This window comes from Anguilla anguilla, chromosome 15 (assembly GCF_013347855.1).
Source record: "Anguilla anguilla isolate fAngAng1 chromosome 15, fAngAng1.pri, whole genome shotgun sequence".
NCBI classification, from domain to species: domain Eukaryota; kingdom Metazoa; phylum Chordata; class Actinopteri; order Anguilliformes; family Anguillidae; genus Anguilla; species Anguilla anguilla.
Window position 1 is genome coordinate 32,101,017 of NC_049215.1, and position 23,719 is coordinate 32,124,735.

At 50.2% G+C, this 23,719-nt stretch overlaps 2 protein-coding genes across 4 annotated transcripts in view; one reads left to right on the forward strand and one right to left on the reverse strand.

Moving 5' to 3' along the window:
* cmss1 (cms1 ribosomal small subunit homolog) overlaps positions 1-23,719 on the reverse strand; it is a 70,909-nt gene that overhangs the window by 20,649 nt on the left and 26,541 nt on the right. The window lies entirely within an intron of this gene.
* The window catches only part of LOC118213607 (filamin A-interacting protein 1-like), a 55,429-nt gene that overhangs the window by 13,771 nt on the left and 17,939 nt on the right, over positions 1-23,719 (forward strand). Inside the window, exon 2 of one of the 3 annotated variants that reach the window (XM_035392591.1) lies at positions 1,822-2,311. The exons of 1 other annotated variant lie outside the window; for it this stretch is intronic. The gene's annotated coding sequence lies outside the window, so the exon portion shown is untranslated. Of the gene's footprint in view, positions 1-1,821; positions 2,312-19,623; positions 19,648-23,719 lie in introns of those variants that run through there. One more of the 3 variants, XM_035392593.1, reaches the window with a different exon arrangement.

The window sequence follows — 23,719 nt, forward strand, 5'->3', positions numbered from 1 at the left end:
GCAATGAAGCAAAAGCCAGCAGAACCCTGTGGCTCTCAGGCACAAGCATTGGACAGTCCTGCCCATAGAGAGGGGGCTGTCTGGGGCAGTTCCACGGCCTCCGGGAATTCTGCCCGTTACTCCGTGGTAAATGCTCAAGGCCTGGGAAAACTGGAGGGAAGGGGGGGGGGGCAGGGGGGAGGGCGGCGGAAACGGACTCGGATGTGAAAATGACATCATGCCTTAATCACGCGCCGCCCTGTCTGTGCACACATACAGTCACCCAGAGCTCGTCTTACACACAGGGAGCCTGAGCCAAACCCCATTACACCAGCGCTGATTCAACAGCCCGGGGAGATCAGCAAACGCCATTACACCAGCACAAACACCATTACACCAGAGTAAACCCCATTACACCAGAACAAACCCCATTACACCAGAGTAAACCCCATTACACCAGCACAAACACCATTACACCAGAGCAAACTCCATTACACCAGAGCAAACCCCATTACACCAGCACAAACACCATTACACCAGAGCAAACACCATTACACCAGAGCAAACCCCATTACACCAGCACAAACCCCATTACACCAGAGCAAACCCCATTACACCAGCACAAACCCCATTACACCAGAGCAAACCCCATTACACCAGAGCAAACTCCATTACACCAGAGCAAACCCCATTACACCAGCACAAACACCATTACACCAGAGCAAACCCCATTACACCAGCACAAACACCATTACACCAGCACAAACACCATTACACCAGAGCAAACTCCATTACACCAGAGCAAACCCCATTACACCAGCACAAACCCCATTACACCAGAGTAAACCCCATTACACCAGCACAAACCCCATTACACCAGAGCAAACCCCATTACACCAGCACAAACCCCATTACACCAGAGTAAACCCCATTACACCAGCACAAACGCCATTACACCAGCACAAACACCATTACACCAGAGCAAACCCCATTACACCAGAGCAAACTCCATTACACCAGAGAAAACCCCATTACACCAGCGCTGATTTAGCAGCCGGGGGGCTCAGGGCTTGGGAGGTGTGTGTGTGTGGGGGGGGGGTGGGTTGGGGACATGCCGACGGGTGTCTGGGATTTAGGCCGGGCCAAGCTCCTTCACAAGGGTGAAAAGATTTCTGGAAACCGAAAAGTTTTCGCTGCAGTAAAAATCTGTTTATGAACGACTAAATCAAATGTCACGGCATGCATGCGGAGCGAAGCACCAATCGTAACGGACGCAGCCGACACAGCCGACAGCCAAGCCAAGGGCTCTGCAGCGTGTGAGAGCAGCTGCTGGGGTCTGTCGGCGGGACTCCTCCGCCATTCCTCACGGCGCGCTTCTGTACGCATCGCGCCCGTGAGTCAGCGTGGCCGGCCGAGGGAGCCAGGAGCTCCAGGAAGTCTGGGCCCCCGCCGAGCCACAGGCCCCCCCCCCATCACCGCGGGGTGGGTGAACCCGTTAATGCAGCGATCCGCAGTGGTCCGGTCCCCCCGAGCGAGGGGCTGCAGGGTCTGCCGCTTTCGGGCATTTCAGCACCCCGAGCGCTCTTAAATTGAAAGGCACGCGCTTCACGCCACGGGCCGTATTTTGGCTGCTGAACGAACGGAAGCCATAAAATGGCTGCGCGTGGAACCGCATTCGACTGCGCTCGCGTACGTCTGGACCTCGCGGCTCACTCGCAATTTCACTTGACCTCAGTTCTCGCAGCCTCTGGTTTGAGATGATAAATTTAAGACAGAAAATAAGAAAGAAACTTTCTAAATAATAAAAAAAAAGAAAGAAAACCTGCTGTGTTCCTCTCACAGCTGCTCCTGGTGGAACAGGCTAACAGAGGGAGACGCATGCTGGACCAGCTGCTCCTGGTGGAACAGGCTCACAGAGGGAGAAGCACAGACGCACGCTGGATCAGCTTCTCCTGGTGGAACAGGCTCACAGAGGGAGACACACAGACGCACACTGGACCAGCTGCTCCTGGTGGAACAGGCTGACAGAGGGAGACACACAGACGCACGCTGGACCAGCTGCTCCTGGTGGAACAGGCTCACAGAGGGAGACACACAGACGCATGCTGGACCAGCTGCTCCTGGTGGAACAGGCTCACAGAGGGAGACACACAGACGCACGCTGGACCAGCTGCTCCTGGTGGAACAGGCTCACAGAGGGAGACGCACACTAGACCAGCTGCTCCTGGTGGAACAGGCTCCCTGCACAAGCTGGAGGAGCAGGAGAGGAGTCATCGCGAGCCCAGGAACAGGAGCCACGTGTTCAGCAGGAGCGGGAGCGGGAGCGGAAGAGGTGAGCACCACAGGCGACTGCGCGCGGGAACACCGCGGACCGGACCATAAAGGTTGCAGGTTTGACTCGCAAGGTGGGGCACAGCCGCTGAACCCTTACCTCCTTCATCTCAGTTTCTCTCGTAGAGACCAAGCCGTCTAAATGGCCGTATGTTAAAAAAAAAAAACACTCCGGGTGTGATTCTTAGCAGGAAAGACTTTGTTCCAAGCAAATTAAATAATACTGCCAAATATACACACATACGCACACAATGCTTGGATGTGAAAAGCGTCTGTGACGGTCGAAGCAGCGTGTCTAAAAGGCGCAACCTAGCTTAGCGTCAGGAAGAGCTGTGCAGCATCACATGATGCTGCTTTTATTTTATCCCACCACTCTGATTGGCGGTTGAATTCCTTTTTTTTTTTTTTTTACTCTTGCAGGCAACACAGGTTGAGTCACACATAAATACACAGCCCGTGCGGTAACCATGGCGACGATGATGGTCTTTAAGGAAAACAAACAGTTATGAAACAGAACAAAAACAATCATCATTCCTTGCGGAAATGTGCCGGGCCAGAAAGCAATCCACGATGTTTTTGCAGTTCCTTTCAGTTGAGATGCTCAGACTCGGAGTCTCTCCACGCAACGCGACACTCGATCTCAAGGATCCCGTGCGTTTTCGCGTGTAGCATCGATAAATATTCAGCTCGGTGAATCTCTGTTTATGCAGAACACATACAGAGGTATGCCTGAATTTCTGCACTTCCGTGTGAGCCCCTTGGTGCTTTTTCTCCAGTCGTCTTTCGGTTTCACTGGGTTCTCCTGCATTACATTACATTACATTTATTTGGCAGACGCCTTTATCCAAAGCGACGTACAAAAAAGTGCATTTCATGGTCACGGACAACTACAAAACACAGGCTAAATAAGATACAATACTTATTTTGTGCAGTAATTTCTAGCCAAGAACACAGTTTAGTTCACACAGTGAACACTGTCCTGCCAGGCACAGGCAGTGCTCAGCAGGGTCACTGTTACCCAAAGCTTCTCCAACCAGGTCAACGTTTCTGAACACAAGCTATCTACTGCGGTCTTGTCAGTTCAATCTGTGGCTCCATCATGGATTTGCCCAGCCACTGGATTGTATCGTCATTATCTTATGTTAAAAATGTGGCCGAACTGTGTTTCCTGAGCGGAAAACTTTAGTGTCACAGCGTAGCTCACAGAGGCGGTGGTGGGGGGGGCGCAGCGTGGTCCCTCTGGAGACCGCTACCCTCCTTATGTTTCTCCAGGCACTTAAACACTTCTTTCTCCCCCCCCCCCTCTCGCTCGGAGGACGGCTGCCAAAACTTAAGTGATTCTGCGGGTCTGGCCTTGGTGTGGAACCGCGCATTCGCCTTCTTCCCACAATCCCGCGGTGCCCTGCCATGTTTCAGCCGCTACGTTCCAAATACAAAAACAAAACGGCGGACGCGCTCGACATTCCGTCAGTTTAAAACAAAATCATTCTCTCCGCTATTTTAGGTCGTTTATGTTACTTTTTCACTCACATACGAACACTGCCGATGTAGCTCATCTCAGCGTTTACGGTAAGTTTTTTTTTTTTAAAGTGCCCTGAGCTTTAAGGCTGCTAGGCATCAGTGTGCACGGCAACAGACGTCGCTTTCCCGGTTGCATCCAGGCCTCCACCTCGGACGGCAAACGCCAGACGCCAGGAAACGCAGACGCCTCTCTCAGAACGCACCCCCCCGACTTTAATAAAGGGTGGATTTATCACCGGTTGGAATTTTAACTGGGCCGTAGATGACTGGCTGTTAGGGGTAAGGATTACCCGCGCGCTGAGGTATGCGTTTACGCGAAGCCGCGACAAGACGGGTCTGGTGCGAGCGAGCCTTCCCTGGAAATGGTCCCGCAAAAAAAAAAAAAAACCAAAAAAAAAAACCATTCTTTAAAAAAAGATGCAGGCTTGGCACATGGCACGCAGCACATAATAACAGTCGCACCTTTGTGGGGTTGGCATACTGGCACCTGCCCCTCAGAGGAGGATTAAGCGAAGGCGCATGCCTATGCGATGCTAAACAAAACAAGACGTGATCTCAGTTTTGGAACAGGTGTGACATCTTGCATCCCACCAGGTGTGCCTGTGCCCGGGCTCGGGAGTAACCTGAACCCCCCCCCTCCCCCTCCCCCCCTCCCCCCCGCCCCCGAAATCCACGACCACACCGTCACTACAGGCCAGGCTGGAACACTAGCATTCCTCCTGGTTGCTATGCCAACTCGCGCTGCTGCCAGGTCTCACCCCTGGATTCAATCTCCACCCCCCAGTCACTTCAAGGGCTGTTCAACCAGGGGGAAAAAAATAACTTCCCAGACTGATCTGGCACCATTTTCAAATAAAATGACTCTTCCCCCTTAACAGATTTTGACTTTTGAAGGTTTTTTTTTTTTTTTTTGTGAACATCCTGTTTCTTAAAGATGACTTGGTGGTTTGATCGAACCCAGGAGTAAGTAAAAGTAAGTCCGGTCATATCATTTTCCCCATGTAGATATTCACCATGAGAGAATGTGCTTCTGAGTACAGGGGTAGGGGAAGCTGCAGTCATTAATTTGATTCGGCAGGAAGGTACTGGGGTGGTGCAGTGGTCAGAGCATGGAAAATTTGGAGGACGATGGGCTCAAGTCCCAAACGGGCCACTGACCTTGGCGGTAACATGGTGGTGACTCCAAGCTGGAGTGGATGGGAAGCCGTGTCCTCACCTGACCCCGAGCTCCACTAACGAGGAGCTTTAAATGCCTTTAAAAACAGGCTAAACGCTCACCACGCCATGCCAGCAGCAGCCTATTAACCACCTCACAAACAGCTCACAAAACCAGGGCTGTCTCCAAAACTAACAGTACACACACTACACACACTACACTCACAGACACACGCACACACATGCACACACACACGCACGCATGCATACACACACACACACGCACGCACGCATGCACGCACGCACGCATACACACAAACACACACTCACATACAGTACACACACACACACACACACAAACACACTCACATACAATACACACACACACACACACATACACTCACACTACCCTCACACACAAACACACACACGCATGCACACACACACACACACACTCAAAAACACACATACACACACACACATACACTCACACTACCCTCGCACACAAACACACACACAACACACACACACTCAAAAACACACACACACACACACACATACGCCAGACACACACACTCCCAAATGCACAAACACACACACATACACACACACTCACCAGACACATACTCACACGCACTCACCATACACACACACACACACACTCACCAGACACACACACAAACACACACACTCACTAAATAACACACACACACACACACACACACACACACACACTGCCCCTAGATGCAGAATTTCTCATTAAAAGGTCTGGTTCTGTGAGGATAACTCAAACAGGGCTTCTGAATGGGGAAGTGGACAGAGAGGGCGAGTGAGTGACTTTGACAGACAGGTGGAAACCCTGGCGCTGCTCAGCACCTCTTGGCCCAAACGGAAAAGCTGTCTCTCTGTCTCTCTGTGTCTAAGAGTCATTACTCTGGCTCCTTTCCTCTCTGTGCAGAACTGCTAAATCCCGCAGTGACACGTTCTGGCAGGCTGGTCTGGCTGGGGTAATGTGTGTGTGGTGGTCTTGTTCCCGATACCGAACTCCTGACTTTATCACACCTGTCGGGATTTTAAGTCCCTGGAGAGATTGGGTGGTTGGTGGTTGTCTGACAGATGCTTTGCTTGGTTCGGATGTGTTGCCTCCCTTGGCAAAGCAAAGTTTTAAGCATTTTTTTTGCAAATGGGCACTGCAATAATGTTGTCAGGTTCACATTTATCATTGGCTTTGTAGGCAAAGAACTGCCATGGGGTTGGCATAAGTGGTATGCAAGTACGCAAGCACGGCAAAAAGATTAAAATGTACGCTGTAATTTTCGCTATAATTTTGGAAAAAAAAAGGAAAAGCATACCTAAAAATACATATAATAAAAATGTTTTTAATTTAAATCTATTTTTTTAAGGCTATTTTTCTGTACAAATAACAAAGCAAAGACCTGTCACTTTAAACTGAACCAGACATTTAGCGTGCTATTCTATGGCATGCTATGCTATGCTATGGTAACGTTCTCTCAGGCCTCTGCCTTATGGACATGAGGTAGCCACGGTTTCCTTTCACTGCACAAGGCCAGCCGGCCTCAGGAAGGGCGCCCCCCAGTGGAGGTCTGGGGCCGCGCGGCTGTGTTTGATTTGGCAACGGCCGAGCACGGGACCTCTGCTCCATCAAGGGAGCGTCAGGAAGGGGCGCTGCCACAGGAAACAGGGAAACAGGGCCGCCTCCAAGGCTAAGTGCTAATTACACCGCGGGAGCAGAGAAAACACAGCAGGCTCCAAACGGCGTTAAATCACCCAGAGTGCTCAGCGCGCCGCTCCCACACAGAAGCAGCTGCAGCGATGGGCTCAGCTAATCACAGGAAACCCTGAACACTTCCTCCGGCGCAGAGCATGAGGTTCAGTACAACCATCACTGCACGAAGCAACTTAGCACCAAAGGGCTGCCCTTTTTCCTGCTTGTAATTAGTGCTTATTTGTCTAGACGTGTAATCTGAAACTTCTGTCCCAGAAAGCAGCAGTGTCTGCTGGTTATTGGTGCGTGTCATCACTTCAGTGCCGAATGCAAGTCACGGATTGGCTAAGGAGTTCACACACCCTCAGAGATCCAGAGAATTCCAACTCATTGGGCGACAGCCAACATTTTGATGCTAGGAATAGAAGTCCCAGAATGCATTTCTGCGAGCAGGATCTTGCTCTCCGATATGACCGAACACACAAGGTGTGGACAGCGCTCCACACCCCAGATAAGGAATGATGTCATCGCAATGACATCACCCCTCATATCCTGGAGGACTGAGGAGGACAAATGAGCTTGTCTTCGCCTTCCCTCTCCCTGTCAGCTAGCTGAGTGGGACAAAAACCATTAGGCCTACTCACTCACTCTATTTTTTTATTTCGTTAATGTCATTATATACTTTTTCACTGCTTCATATGGATATCATAAAATGTGAATACACTGAATATTGATTGGCACGTTATGTTGAGAAATTTTTGAGGCACCACCGTATTAAAATGACAGAGTTCTTCTATGAATTTGCTTTTGCAATAATGCAATACAACGGACAACGTCACAGGGAGGCGCCGTAACTTTGCTGCCAACAGCACACCCCTCAGCCTCTGCCCAATTTCAGTCATCAGTTTGACAGTTTTCGACAGACACAATGATTAGACTAGGCTATAAACTTCTTTCTTGACGTGTACAGTACTAGCCTATAAAGGGCAGTGGGCCTAATGAAAGTCGTATTTTGAATTCAGTTTGATTCAAGTCTTTTCCGTTGCCTTGTCCTGTTCCGATGCAGCAGAGTCGTTAAGCTCGTTCTTTTCAATGCACGAGTAAGTTTCGCCTAAATCGGCAAAAACAAAACAAATGGGGCAAAATGTCGGCTAAATGCCTATTTTAATAGAATGTTTGCATTATGTGAGATTTTTTTTGCCATTCTTCTTCTGATGATTACGAGTAATATTATCATTGTTATAGGCTATTCAACAAGTTTATAAGCTGGGCTACAGCCAGTATCTTCATTTTGCAGATATATATCGATAATCACCAGGAAATTATTGATTCTTGAAAGAGGCATTGATGTCAAGCCTACTGCTTCACCAACACAGGTTCTTTTGTCAGGCTTATTTTTTCATTTTTTTACTTTAAAGTTTATTTTAGAGGGAGTGAAAGACACAAGGAGAGAGAGAGAGAGAGAAAGAGAGAAAGAGGGAGAGACTAAGAGAGACTCCCTTTTAATCATGGAAAAAAACAGCCCTCTTGGCAGACGTTCCTTGTTACCCACGCAAGAACCCCAAACCTCTAAGTGTAAGTAGTTACAGAACACATAAATCTTTTCTGAACCGTCGCCCACATTAAAGACACCAAGGCTTTATGAGAACGGGTCTGGTTTCGTGCAGATCCGAGCCATTAGCCCAACTCAACGGCACGTAAAGGTGCGCGAAGCACCTACACCTAAATCTCACTTTCCCAGGGAGTTCTCCTCCACCGGAAAAATGACCTCGGCTCCCGATCGGCGATAAATCGTAAAAAAAGTTAATTGAGAGATAAACCGCCGAGCGTTTCCGAGGGTAAAACTCTGAAAGTTCTGCTCAAACGGTGTGGAAGAGGGTTCTCTCCAGAGGCCCGCAGCTGTTTCTCATCAGGCGCGAAGCGGCGACGAGCGGCCCGCGTTTATCTGCTAATACTGTCAGAGCGGTTTACGTGCGGCAGCTCCCCTGCACTTTAAGAGCAGGAGAGGAAGAGCGCAGACCCCCCCCCTCCGCCCCCCCTGCCCCCCCACCCCCCACCGGGCCAAATGAAACTGACCATCACTGGCGGCCTGATGAGTGATGATGTCATCCATCATCGCGGCCTCCCGAGAACGATGACAAAAAAAAAAAAAACTCCAAAAGCGCCCCCGAACCGTTTCGATCTCCGGCTCGCCCGTCTACGATCGCGTGTTCGTCAACGTTACGGCGCGACGAGATCACTTCCTCCCCCACGCGTGGGGTCGGGGGTCGTGCTCCATACCGCTGGAGACTGTACCCCCCTGGACTCTGGGTGACCCCCTTACCCAGAAAACCTCTCTGAAACAGTGTGTGTGAGAGTGAGTGTGTGTGTGTGTTTGTGAGTGAGTGTGTGTGTGTGTTTGTGAGTGTGTGTGTGAGTGTGAGTGTGTGTGTGAGTGTGTGTGTGTGTGAGTGTGTGTGTGTGTGTGTGTGTGTGAGTGTGTGTGTGTGTGTGAGTGTGTGTGTGTGTGTGAGTGTGTGTGTGTGAGTGTGTGTGTGTGTGTGTGTGTGTGTGTGTGTGAGTGTGTGTGTGTGTGTGTGTGTTTGTGAGGACTGGGAGAATTCCAGAGTGAGGACATCACTGCTGACATGCTAATTACCGAGAGCTCCCGCCTTCTCAGATAAGCGTTGAGAGCCCTAATCTGCCCAGATCCCCTGAGACCAGGGATCAGCAACTCTGGCCCTCGAATCCAAATCCAGCCCTGGTTTTCTTTTCTCCCGGGGTAATTAGTGCCACTGATTGGCCAGACTGTCTTCACACCTGACTCCCAGGCAAAGGGAGGGTGGAAAACCAGCAGTTCTCGGCCCTCGAGGACCGTGAGTTGCTGATCCCTGCCCTAAGGGCTAGCCTGCAGCTTCAACGCGCGCTAGGCTACATGTCGCTACTAACGTCAGGGAGTGAGGAAGCAGTCTGTCCCTCGCCCCCACCCCTCACCCCCCTTTCGCCACGTACCCAAAATATTATTCGGGAAAGCTCATTGCAGAAAACAAAGGCTTTTCTGAAATAAACAAATTTGACAACAAATTGTCTTCTGAAACTTCCTTAAAAGACCATAATGGCTTTCTCCTGAGAAGGGTTGGCCAGGTCCCCTTCCCAGATGATGTCATACACGCAGCCTAGCATGTTACTGAAGCTAATGACCGTGCAGGACAGTTTGTTAATGACGGCAGTGATTGCCTCTCCGTGGGTCTGTAGCACAACTGCAAACAGGGGCGTCGTAGTGGGGTGGGGCGGGGGGCAGGGGGGGGTGAAGTGGGCCCGAATGGGGGGAGGGCCCTCGAAAAAAGTCTGGAATGATGCACGAGAGACATGGATCAAGGGAGGAAGGGGGCCCACGGAGACTGCTTTTGTATAGGGCCCAGAATTTTGTGCTACACCCCTGACTGCAAAGCACAAATTATTTTAGGGCCGGTCGCCGTTTCCACTCCGCTGGTACGAGTTTCCCGCCCCGGGTAAAGTATAAATCACGAGAGGGCCCGGCAGTGAGATTACACCCGGCCCAGTGATTGCCCACAAGGGGAACGAACCTGCCTTGCAGTTTCAGAATTTAATGGAATTTCCCGTTTTCCTTTTCTCCCTCAGTTTGGGAAATCACATCATAATTGCCCTCCCACCTCTGTAACATCTTCCTTAAATTCAAGGGTCCTCCTCGTACAGAGACAAGACGGGACATGGTAGTTGTGATTCCCGTCCTCCCTTGGGGGGGGGGGGGGTGGTGAAACTGCGTGACTGACAGGTCCTCATAAACTGGGCAGCAGCAGGCTTGGGATTTCCTAAACAGGCCTATTACAGCTACAGGACTCTTCATCCTCATTTGTCCTCTTCGTCAGTTTACTGTCCTACAGCTGTCGTCCTCGTTACATGCGAAAGAGCGGGCATCAAAGACATCGCACAAGGAAATGCCCTCTTACAGTAAACGCCGGGTAACTAATGGCAACAGGAAACGAAGCAAACCGAGTTCAGCGGCTCCAAGAGAAACAGCCGCACAGGGAATCTTTTCATTCGCTGAGTTTTCACTTGAAATCCGCTGTTTGTTCGGCAGAAGCAGTGACGGATCTCTCCCCCGCTGAGGTCATAAATCACAGGAACGTGATAAATTCAGCCGGCTCCGTCTAAATACGCCGATGGCACGGACCCCTCCTCGCTCCGCCCACTCAAAACAAACCTGCAATTGCGTCAAGACATTTTTTCGTCCTTAACCGTTTGGCCTGTTTGCTGGCGAAACTCCATGGAGAAACTGTGGCTCTGACAGACACCCCCCCCCCCCAACCGTAAACGTGTGAAATTACTGTGTAAGCTACGTCAGCTGTTCCTCAGTTTTACTGTAGCTATGACCAGTGGAATTTATCCACACCACCATCCAAAAAAAAAAAAAAAAAAAAAAAAAAAAAAAACCCAAACAAGAGAACTGGAACCCAAACTGTGAATAACAGGAATTTCACCAGCTTGCAACAAGACGCTTCAACAACAAGGGACTCAACCAACACACACACACGCACACACACACACACACACACACACACACACACACACACACACACACACACACTTCTAAAACTTGCTTCACTGAGAGCATAATCTACGTCCACAATCTGTAAAACGCCAGTGCATTGATAATAACTGCCACAGTTCTACTCTGTGTGCATTAAATGGGTCACACAGGCCAATAGCAGTGATCTATGCAGCGTGAGGCTGTGTGAAGGATCATGGCTGTCAGAGATTCTACAGTAAGTTGCTATACTGTATTGAGTTCGTGTGGAAGATTCTACAGTAAGAGTGCTGTAATGAGTCTGTGTGGCAGATTCTACAGTAAGAGCGCTGTAATGAGTCTGTGTGGCAGATTCTACAGTAAGAGCGCTGTAATGAGTCCGTGTGGCAGATTCTACAGTAAGAGCGCTGTAATGAGTCCGTGTGGCAGATTCTACAGTAAGAGCGCTGTAATGAGTCCGTGTGGCATATTCTACAGTAAGAGCGCTGTAATGAGTACGTGTGGCAGATTCTACAGTAAGAGTGCTGTAATGGCCTGTGTGGCGGATTCTACAGTAAGAGTTCTATAATGTGCCTGTGCAGCAGATTCTACAGTAAGAGCGCTGTAATGAGTCTGTGTGGCAGATTCTACAGTAAGAGCGCTGTATCGAGTCTGTGTGGCCGGTCACAGCGGCAAGTAATGCGATTACACGTCCCTGACAGAATGCAGATCAGCCACTCAAACCACACAGAGCATTCTTTTAGCCTCCTTTTTTATTGCTCATCTTTTATGGGGGAAAAAGCCTTGTAAGATTTAAGAGGGGTATCGGATGATGGAACGGCGTCGTGAAAGGCGGTGGGCTGATGTGTCCCCGACGCTGCCGCTGATGAGGGCGCTGACAGGCCGTAAGCGATCCGGACCTGGAGAGAGAGAGTCGAGCCACGAGATCCTTCCAGGATATCTGAGAGTGAGGTTCTGAGATCACAGGACTCTTTTTTTCGTGAATTTCAAAATGTGTTTCTGATGGCCCGTCATCTGGCTGGCAGCTCCTTGGCCTGTCTGCCGAGTACACCGGCAGCACTCTTGCGCTTACTCACTCATGCGGAACATCTGGGTTTCCTGGCAACTGCGTGCTATTCTCAACCCTCATTGGAGGATATGGATATCCTGAGGAATATCTGCCTAGTATTCTCACACCTCATTGGAGGATATGGATATTCTGAGGAATATCGGTTTAGTATTCTCACACCTCATTAGAGGAACATGGATATCCTGAGGAATATCTGCTTAGTATTCTCACGCCTCATTGGAGGATATTGATATCTCGAGGAATATCTGCTGAGTATTCTCACACCTCATTAGAGGACACAGGAACCCAGAGGGGTATATGGTTAGTATTGCCACCCCTCATTGGAGGAATATGGATATCCTGAGGGATATCTACTTAGTAATCTAACCTCTCACAGGAGGATACAGGAGCCCTGAGGGAGGCTAACTATAGGGGTAGGAAGCTGGAAGACGGTCCATTATGTGCTGACCCACAATGCATTGCTGCTGGTCACGACATGGGAAACTTTCGAGCACACTGCACAGCTTCCTGCTTCTCCCTCTTCTGATTCCTGGTCAGGACACAGGCCTTGTATCTCACACCAAACCACTGACCTCATTTCCCATCACACTGTCCACACTGTAGCACTGGAGAGCCAAGCGTGAAGAGCATTTCCTCTCCATGTACGGTGCAGAGACCACCGTGACTCATCGGGCCTAGCGGCAGCTCGAAAGCCTGCTCCACCACAACGGACCTCAAACAGAACGGCTTTATTAGCGTAGTTCATCATGTGAATTATAATGGTCGTGGTTTAACGGTCATTTTGAGGGAGAACATCCTTACAGAAATACGAGAACGATTTGTTCATTTTTTATTTGAAGGCCCTGGAAAAAAAAAACTAACTAACAAAAAAAAAAAAAAAAAAAAAAACCATGGTCAAAAGTGCATTCTGTAGCTCACATTTCAGGACGGCTGCCATTGGCTGCAACATTCCGTAGCTCACATTTCATTGGGTGCAGAGTTTTACAGCACGAACGGGAAGGACTGAAAGAGTTCAGAGCGGCAGGCCACCGGGCCGCAGAGGCCCCACAGCTCAGACTACTTGCTGGAGGAGTCGTACAATCTGCCTGTAGACCCCACATAACTCCACAGTCATCCGACTGCTCGACGCACGTGTCCACATTAACCGTAGACCCCGAGAATCTTGAAGTGCGCACTGCGGGTGTTTTTTCCTACAGAATTACGACGAGTTCGCATATTTGAAATACTCTTAACTCTTTAGACGCCAGTAATGTGCGAACACGCTCGATATTTCTCACCCAGATGTTACGCGGAGACCGTGCCAGGCTAGGCAAGTCAGCGGAGGATGGGAGCCGGCTGGTTTGGGGGAAAAAAGATTTACACGAAAAAAAAAGAAGGAGGAAAAAAAAATGCAGAGAATGAGCTCTGTGAGACACATTTTACCAGCACAGATAGGCTTTCCCATTTAGCCTCCTCAACAGCTGCTAGCGTGGCTGCTCCCGTGAAGTTTCGTCTGGGCAGAACACGGGGAAGGAAACGTGTTTTTTTTTTTTTTTTTGTCTCAGTAACAGTAAAGAGGAAGTGCTGGTGTGAACAGGAAACGGGCGCAACGCTAAACACCCAAATCCCCGCTGTTCGGGGGTTTTCACGGTCCGGAAAGGCCCTGAATGAACCGTGCATGCTGGTCCTGCTGAGCGCGGCGACGTTCCCAGGCCTTCCAGGACAGGAAGTGGATTTGTGGGATTGGTGCTGGGCGGCTGAGGTCGCGGAGCACTGTTCACTGTTTCTCCCCTTTATTGCTGGGGGCTCCGTCCCAAAGAAATTATGCAGTTATGAGGAAACCACTGACGCCTCAGATATGCAACAAACCCCCTGTAACTCAGGACATCTCAGTGTTACCGCGAGTCAGTTCTGCTGTTAATTATTTAGTTACACAGGAAGCTAAGGTAGGACTGGGAGGAACAGAAACATGGGACCTGGAATGATGGTCCACGGTCATACTGTAGGGATCTCTGATCATGGTTTCCGATTGGATGTGGTTTACAATCATACCGTAGGGATCTCTGATCGTGGTTGCTGATTGGATGTGGTTTACAGTCATACTGTAGGGATCTCTGATTGCGGTTGCTGATTGTATGTGGTTTATAGTCATACCATGGGGATCTTGGACTGTGATTTTTTTGATTGTATGTGGTCCACAGTCATTCCGTAGGGATCACGGAGCGTGGTTTCTGATTGTATGTGGTCCACGGTCATACTTTAGGGATCTCGGACCACGGTTTCTGATTGGATGCGGTCCACGGACATACCGTGGGGACCTCGGACCGGGGTTCCTGATTGGCCGTGTCGAGTTTCTACAGTGAACGACGCTCTTGTCGAGTGCCTTAAAAAAAAAAAAGAAGAAAAGGCGCTCGCTGAGCAAGGTGAATTCCTGTGGCTCCTGTGCCGCTCGACCACCTCGCCGCGGCTCCAGGGTTGATGACCTCATTTCCTGCCCGAGCCAGGCAGTGTGAGGTCCGCCGGGGGCCCCGGTCCAAGGCCGGCCGCGCGGCTCTGAAACAGCGCCTTTAAAGGTCGCCCGGCGGTGCTGCCAAACGCAGGCTTTTCGGCTCGTGAGCGGAGCTATCGTTTTCCACATGTGCGCAGCCCTGCTCAGAGCTGGAATGCAGCTTTTTGTCTTTCTGGCAAAGGTAAAACGCAAACCTGGTGCACTGTGTGACACAGTCTATATTCTAATGTTTTTTTGCTAAAAAAAAAAAAACATTTCCAAACAGTTCCCTATTTAAATTTAAATTTAACAGCTCGTGGCTTTAAAATGTGGTTTTGCTGGTGTTACTATAAAATTTAGTTATCTAAACCTCAAGTGTCTGTGATTAAAACACACACCTCAGAATGAAAATTACAGAATCACATTGTCTGACCCTGAAAAAAGGGGCTTGCCTGTAAATAACACAAAAGCTTCACGGTCACTCAACTGGTCACGGTAAAGTTCGACAGAACCGGGCCCAATGAAGGCGGCGGTATGGGAGCAAAGCCGCCTCGCGAGCCCCAGGGGGCCCCAGACACACGGCTCCTGCATCCATTTGTGATTTTAACGAGGTTCTGCGTAAACACACGAGCCTTAATAGCCTCTGACGACCATCGGGGAACAGCGAGAGGCTGGAGCTCTTAATCAGGAATGTTTATGAGTAAGCCGCTCGGCTCGCTCCGTTGGTTTTCCTTGACGGCGCGCGGTTTGGCGCAGGCGGCGGCCATCTTGTGCCTGGCTGCGGCCATCTTGTGCCTGGCTCTCGGTTTGGCAGCGCCCTGGCTGGGTCTGTACGACCGTTAGGGCCAAGAACAGCAGCAGAAAACAGGGCTGGGAGGGTGGTTTCGGGCGCGGTTTCAGGTGAGGCAGGTACGGGCGCAGGTGCGGGGGGGGGGGCTCCTGAATTTAAGGAGGAGACCGGCAGCGTGTGGACCGGTGCCAGTTTCAGGGGGCTGCTCTCAGACCTGATACAGCCAGGAGCAGGAGGCGCCATTACGGCTCAAGCCCGTTTGGGCGGTAACGGGATGCTACTGCCACCGGAGAAAGAGGAAAACCCAAACGTGATTTATCACTCTATCTATCACTCTTCCAGGACCTGCACTGTGGAAAGAAGCCAATGGTGCCACTGCCAGGTCCTGTAATTATGCAAACATTTTAGCATGTTAACAGCAAGAAAAGTTACTTATGATGAGACTGATTTAACGTATACTACCTATACTTTTTTTTTTCCAGTGAATGGACCAGTATTCCATCTTGCAGTTTTTTTTTTAAACATGTAGGCCTATCTGATAACTATTCTAATTGACATTTTAAATGAATCTGAATGAAACTTTACGAATGCATTGACAACTCAAATCCTAGCGACTGGACGTTGTGCAGGGATGTTATGGCAAGTGCTCCAATCGGAGGATCAGCTGATTTATACTAGGGATGCCCAACTAAAAACTTTCCCAGGGTTTTTTATTTATTTACATGTTTTCTTAATAGAATAACCTAAGGCTAACCTAAGGCTGCACTGCAATTAAGATGTTTTTTTTTTACTGAATTCACTTTCATGCATTTTATCTTAACTTTACTTGAGGGTAGTACTGGAAGTAAATTAAACTTTCTAATACCGTGGCAACCGAACCAAAGATGCATTTCATAATCACACAGAACATGTTTAGTCTACCTCCACGAAGTCATGACGGGACATGGATTTATCCTCTGGACTTGGAGCGCAAATAGGTCAAGTTATACAGGAAGCGCTTACAACGTGGATAAAACATAATCCAGAAAAAAAAATTGGTTCTTTTAAACGCAGCCAGTAGACTGGGGACAGCAGAGCTAAATCAAACAATTTAGAAATTTACAGACCCACCAAGCAATTTGGAGACAAAATACACAAACATGATTCACTTCATATTCATAATTCTGGCATAGCATAAAACTAAATCAAGCCATTTTGAGAAGGGTTTTTTGGGGGCTTGTGGAGTTCTGATTCATTCCCTTGTAGGCTCTTAAAACGGTATGGGCAGCCCCCGCTGTGCAGACCCCGATTACTGCAGTCCTCCTGGCAGCAACACTGAACATAAAGAAGCGCCACCATGAACTACAACAGCAGATCTGCTGTATAGTAATACAGATCATGCACTCCGATTCCTGCAGGACAGGGCGCAGCGTGTGATTGATGGTTCTGGCCGTGAGCTCTCTGCTGAAAGGACGGACTAGGCAGCAGATATCCCATCATGCTCTCTGCACGTTAGGCAGCAGATATCCCATCATGCTCCCTGGAAGTTAGGCAGCAGATATCACATCATGCTCCCTGGAATTTAGGCAGCAGACATCCCATCATGCTCCCTGGACGTTAGGCAGCAGATATCCCATCATGCTCCCCGGAAGTTAGGCAGCAAATATCCCATCATGCCCCTTGGCCTTATCCTGTGTGGCCTGGTGACTGAATTAGACTAATGTGCAACCAAAATGATGGTTGTATTTGGAAGATAGAGACACAGGCTTTGGGGCCATGGGAAGGGGCTGTAAGTTAAACTGCATTACATACTGCCCCCCCCCCCACTGTACAAAACAGGATTAAAACAGTGAAATTTAATTCTCCATGATGAAATTCCTCACATGTTTCCCCCTTTATTACAGACAGATCTGAGTGTGTCTGCAGCAGAGGAGCTGAGCTCTGGGTGAACGAATGTCTGAGAGAAAGAGAGAAGGGGGGAGAGAGAGAGAGACAGAGAGAGTGCAAGAGAGAAAGAGGGGGGAGAGCAAGAGACAGAGAGAGTGCAAGAGAGCAAAAGAGGGGGAGAGAGAGAGAAAGAGAGAGTGAGAGAGGGGGTGAGAGAGAGCAAGAGAGAGAGGGAGCGAGAGAGACAGAGAGGGGCAGGAGAGAGAGACAGAGAGAGAGAGAGAGAGCTGGAAGCCATCAACGTCAGACAGAAGACGAGTCTGGTTTTGGCACCAGGCCCTTATCAGGAGGCCTGGCGTAGGGCCCATGAGCTTTAATTTGGGGAATCCAGAACGGGCAGTTACTCCCGTTTCTCTTTCTTATTCCATTTCTTTTTACCCCAGTTTCTCCATCCCACTCCTCTGCTATCCCCCTTCTTTCCTGGGACTGGAAAATGACTGAAATGCCGTCTTTTGCCCCAAGCAACCAAGTCATTTGCAGCCACTGCATCCCCATGTAATCAGAAATTTCATTTCCTTCCACAAAACAACTCCGTAGGATTATACTGGGAAAAAATTGGGGGAAAAAATAACCCAGTAAACACAATTATGGCAGGCCGACACTGAATCACATCCAATGCTTAAAAACATCTCAAAATAAACACACATGTGCATCATACTCACAGTAACGAGACTCTAAAAAGCTGACATTAAAGGAACTTTACAGGTGAACAAAAAAATCCATGTGTGTATCTGGCCTGCCGGCATAAAGCTATTACACTGGTCAAAATGTCTGTCACACTTAATAGAACAGCACCAGAGCTGTTAAAAAGTGTGGGATCGGAAACTGATTTCCAATTTGGCACATTTCGGGGTCACCTACCCCATTTACGAGGCGAACGTCCGACAGAGGAGCACTCTACAGACGTGTTAGTAACAAATCTGAGGCCAACGTACACTCAGAATCACTTTTGTTTGGAGTCGGACCAACTTGGACGGGAGTCTAAGCACTCGTCCCTTTCAACATCTCCCACAATCCTCTGCAGCCTGTCGCGTGTCATGTTTTTTTCCTGCCTCGCCATGTTCCAAAAAGCGGAGTGCGTGGGGGGGCCCTTCCTGTTTGGGATGGGTGTACAGGAAGTGGAGGGTGACAGTCAGGAAGTGCCCGAGGAGAGTGGAAAAAGTAGACAAGCGATATCAGCCATCTGAAAGCCACCAACGCCATCCCTGCCACTGCCGTTACCCCGATGGCACAGCGTCCCGGGCCAATAGGACCTGAGTGATCGCACCGCACAGAAACAGCGTGATGACACACAGCGCTATCTGCTCAGAGGGGTGAAAGGTCAGCGTGCGCCGGATAGACCCGGAGAGACACAGGCAGGTTAGCGCACGTGAAGCGCTGAGTTTAAAAAGCGCTGGCGTCCCGCCAGGCCCCCGTCCCGTCCCGCCCAGGCCCCCGTCTCGCGTATCGTTTAAAGTGAAGCATGACCTCATCCCGCAAGCACAGGCCTTAATAAAACTAACATGACATCACTCTCCCAGAGTCAGTACATTCACACAAATCCCAGAGATTACTCAGGGGAGCACACACGCACATGCAAGCGCTCACACGCACACACGCACACACACTCAAACACACATACACACACACGCACCCACAGAAACACACACTCACATGCACACACACACACACACACATGCACAGAAACACACACACTCACATGCACACATACATACACACCCACACATACATACACACACACATGCACACACGCACACAGTCTACAGCCTTGCATAATGCAACGTGCATAGTACTGCTTACATAACTGGACTTGCCCTTTGAAACTTTCGGTCCAAGGTGGAATGCCGTAGTTTAAGGTAAATAAATGACCTTCCAGTACAGAAGGTGCAGAACATTCCAGCAGTACAGATGGGCACCATGTAAAACATCCACTCAACAAGAAGCAAGTAAAGATTCCTGTTGCAGCTTAGTTTTCTTTGTAAAGAAAAACTATCTCTCTCTGTACTGTACATTACCCCCCCCCCCCCCTTACCCAACCCTAAAATCTGTGCACCTAGGTTAAAGGGCAGAGTCCAGATGATGACATCATCACACGGTCCTACATCACTGTCCCCAGGAATGTGACAGAGGCATGATGGGATACCTGCCGCCAAAGGTTGACTCTTCTCCAAACCGTCTCGCATTTTATCAATAACAGAGCGCTGCGTGACCAGCAGCCCCTAGCAACCAGAGCAGTTTGTCACGGTTACGAGCCGCAGGCTAGCTGGAGTCTGATATGTTTAGCTGTAAGAGAAATGACCAATGGGAGAGTAACGGCCGTGTAACAGCGCCAGCCGGCCCTCGAACGGGAAGATCAACAGTTTATTGAACGTCCTAAATCTCTCAAGTGCAGCCACCCCCCTCCCCCACCTCTCCCCCCCCCGTTTCTGGTCCAGGATGGGACGAGCCAGTCCAGATTCCCATGCTCTCTCTCTTTGCCCCCCCCCCCCCACCCCCGGAGTGTTCCCACCGCTCTGGACGCCGAAACGCACAACCATCAGTCAACTATAAACGGACGCTGCGTCACTACGCACTGGCACTCCCTGGCAATGCAAATGAATGCCAAGCACTACGCCTTACACGGGACAGCCAGCCCAGACGGGACAGGCGCAAACACAGCCCCACTTATTAGCCTAGGTCTCCACCCCCCATGGGACTAAGCCCCGTCTCGCGTGGATATGTGCCAAAATTTCCTCTGTGACGGGACTGAGGTCCTGTAGCTACAACCATTAGCCAGTAAACCGACATCCAGACCCTATAAATAGAGCCTTTCCCTGTGAGAAACCCCCACAGCGTTTTCCCCTTAAGAGTGCTGCTGCTTTGAAATGCTTAGCCGGCTCGTAGCTCACCTCACCAGGGATATATTTTACCCTCACCACGGGTGCTGCCACAGACCTTCCCCCTCTAAAATCACATTCGTTCAGATGGTGTAATCGGGCTGTGGCAACCCAACCCTGGCGGCAGCAGTGGCGGCCATTCTGTCTTGCAGATTTTGGCGGCGTTTAAAGCCATCCTCAGAGGGCCTACAAGCTCCTGTGAGCGGCCATTTTATCTGTGTGCTGGTCCACGTGGACTCTGTGAAGTGATAATCGCACGACTCTACCTCTGCCGCGCCATGCTCATTCTGCCGGGACGTTTACCTGCATCCCGCGTCAGGGGCGTGGCTCGGTTAGAGGCTCTACCTCCTGCGTGCCACAATCAGGCCCTTCAGGTGTGTGAAGCAGAGCTTGTGTACCTGGCCCCAGTGCTGCTAGACTGCAGCAAACCAGCCAAAGCACAGAACACACAAAAATGTAGAAACACCAGGGATGTGAGTTTGTTCTGGTTAATCAGGGATGTGGGTTTGTTCTGGTTAATCAGGGATGTGGGTTTCTTTCGATTAATCGGGGATGTGGGTTTCTTCCGATTAATCAGGGATGTGGGTATCTTCCGATTAATCGGGGATGTGGGTTTCTTCCGATTAATCAGGGATGTGGGTTTCTTCCAACTAATCAGGAAATGCTGATTTTTAGACTCTTTCGATGCATCAAACAGGGGGTGGGGGAACCTGGGCTTCGTCACAAGCGCAAAAAACACAAAGAGCTGTTTCTCTGACGGCTGACGGCAGGAGAGAAAGCTCCGGAATAAAGCCAAACACTGAGGCCTTGGAGAGGCGCTGGAGACAGGTATTTCCTGATTAATCCGGAAAAAAAAGTCAAATAATAAGGTTTTTTTTTTTTTTCCTCGCTCGCTCGCTCGCTTACGCAGGCTCGGAACTCAAAGCGGGTCTCCGGTAACGGGAGAAAGCACGAAACGCCAAGCGAAAGCGCGCCTTCTCTCCCGTGACGCGCAGAGAGAGCGCGTTCTGTCAGCCCGCCCAGGTTCTGGGAGTCCGTCGGGACGGAGCGCAGCCTCGACCCGACAGGCTCACCTGTCAGCCGAGCCGGATTAACGCCTCTCCCTTTCAGAAGTGAGGGAGAGAGAGAGAGAGAGAGAGGGGGAGAGAGAGAGAGAGAGAGAGAGAGAGAGAGAGAGAGAGAGAGAGAGAGAGAGAGCTCTGAAACTCTCTTCTCTGCGTCAACATTATTTTATTTTTTCTGTGGCCACCATTTGAGACTCGGTCAATAATCTGTCGAGGCGTTTCCAGAACCTCTCGATGGAAAAAAAAAAAAGAGAGGGAATTCCAGGAGAAAGGAGTGTTGGCGGAGTCGGAAAGCCGCTACACGCGCGTCCAGATCGCGGCGTGCGCTCGGGGACCGGTCCTGAAAGTGCGCTGGAAGGCCTTTCGATCGTCATGCCGATATGGGCGGAGCCCCCCCCCCCCCCCCCCGGGGGTTCCGCTCGTTACTCAGCTTCCTGTCGGATGGGCGCACAGGAACATCGATCCTGTCCACCCGACCGCGTGAGTGGGCTCCACTGCCTTACTTGACATCTTAAATGCCTGCAGACGTCCCCCCGGGGTTCACCTTTACAAACTGAAAAAGGGCTGAAGGCGTTGAGGCAGGAGCAGCTGCAGGCTCCTCCTAGCTGCCGCGGCGCAGCGGGCCAGACGGAGGTTCTCTGAGAGGTGGAGGCCCGCGTCACCACCGCCGCCTCTCGCCCGCGAACCGTGAACGTTCTTCTGAGCGCACGTCACAGACGCCGCGCTGTCATGACGACCGCGGCCCGTTCCCGGGGCGATGCCGCGCGGCGAGGGTCCTGATTTCAGCCGCTTCTCTTCCGTAGCGCGAGAGGTCAGATCAAACAGATCAAACGCCGCGCGAAGCAGGCCCTGCAGGCCTCTCACTCTTACGGACCGTGTAGAGGATGTTTGATTATTCTTTTCATTTGTTTAATATTATTGGCTCGTTTTTGCACGAGGTAATTTAGAGTAACTGTCCATTTCAGAGCAGCTGTAGGAACAGGAACATAGGTACAGATTGGGTACAGACTGGGAACAGACTGGGTACAGATTGGGTACACATTGGGCACAGATTGGGTACAGACTGGGTACAGGCCTGGTACAGATTGGGTACAGACTTGGTACAGACTGGGTACAGATTGGGCACAGACTTGGTACAGATTGGGTACAGACTGGGCACAGGCTTGGTACAGACTGGGTACAGATTGGGCACACAGCCCATTAGAGAGCCCCAGTTCACAGAGGCTCAGTACTGCCTGGGGTAGCACAGGAGAGCAGCAGGCTAACCAGGCCCAGGGTGCAGTAACACACAAGCATGGGCACCAAGAACCTCTCTCAGACACAGAGCACAGCCATAACACTGGATTACAGCACAGTGGTGGTCACAAGCCTTAATATGAACGACATGAATAGGTGTAGTGCCATGACGTTGGGCCCTGTATATCATTACTGACTCATGTCAAGATCTTGAAGCGCTTGTGTCCATGTTATTTTTTTTTTGAGGTTATTGAACAGTGCTCTGAAAAGCTTCAAAGCAACAAGGCCAGTTTAACAACTTACAGACAGCGAAAAGGACTCCCGCACACCCCTCCCCCCCCCCTCCCCCCCCCCCCCAGCAACAAGTTTAGCAAAGGAGGGAGCGTGCTCCAACAGGGAGAAACAGACCCCTCAAAATTACACTCTCATTTTCATAAATGTAGCAGTAGCTCAGCCAGTAATTCTGTTTGCAGTCAGTGAGCCAGCTAGCGAACGGGCTAAAATGGCCAGGAGCAAACACAGGGCTGTCTGGCTGCTGATACAGTTTCCTCTCAAATCATTGTATTTGCGGCGACTGTGAAGGAGGGAAATAAATCTGGAAAGGGGCTCTACAGGAGCACGGCTGATCCGCTAGCTATAGCGGCCTAGCTCACTGCTAAGTGATGAAATAAATCCAATGCAGCGCTGAAATTGCTCTGTTCAAAAGCTGAAATCTTTTCCGTGCTTTGAGTAATTAAAGAGAATGCAGGCTTCTCTGTTTCTGTATGGAAGAGGCAGCGCAATGAATTTAGAGAACACTGAAACTGTGTCACTACAACGCTAGAGCATGTGACTATGAAGCAGGTGACTGTGGTGCCAGACTCCTAGACACGTGTGCATACACGCGCACACACACACACACAGACACACACACGATCCCACAAACACACACACAGATATACAATAAACACATCAACACACGCAGACATGGACACACACACACCATCCCACAAACACACAGATTCAGATGTAGACACACACACACACACAGACACACACACGCTCACACACA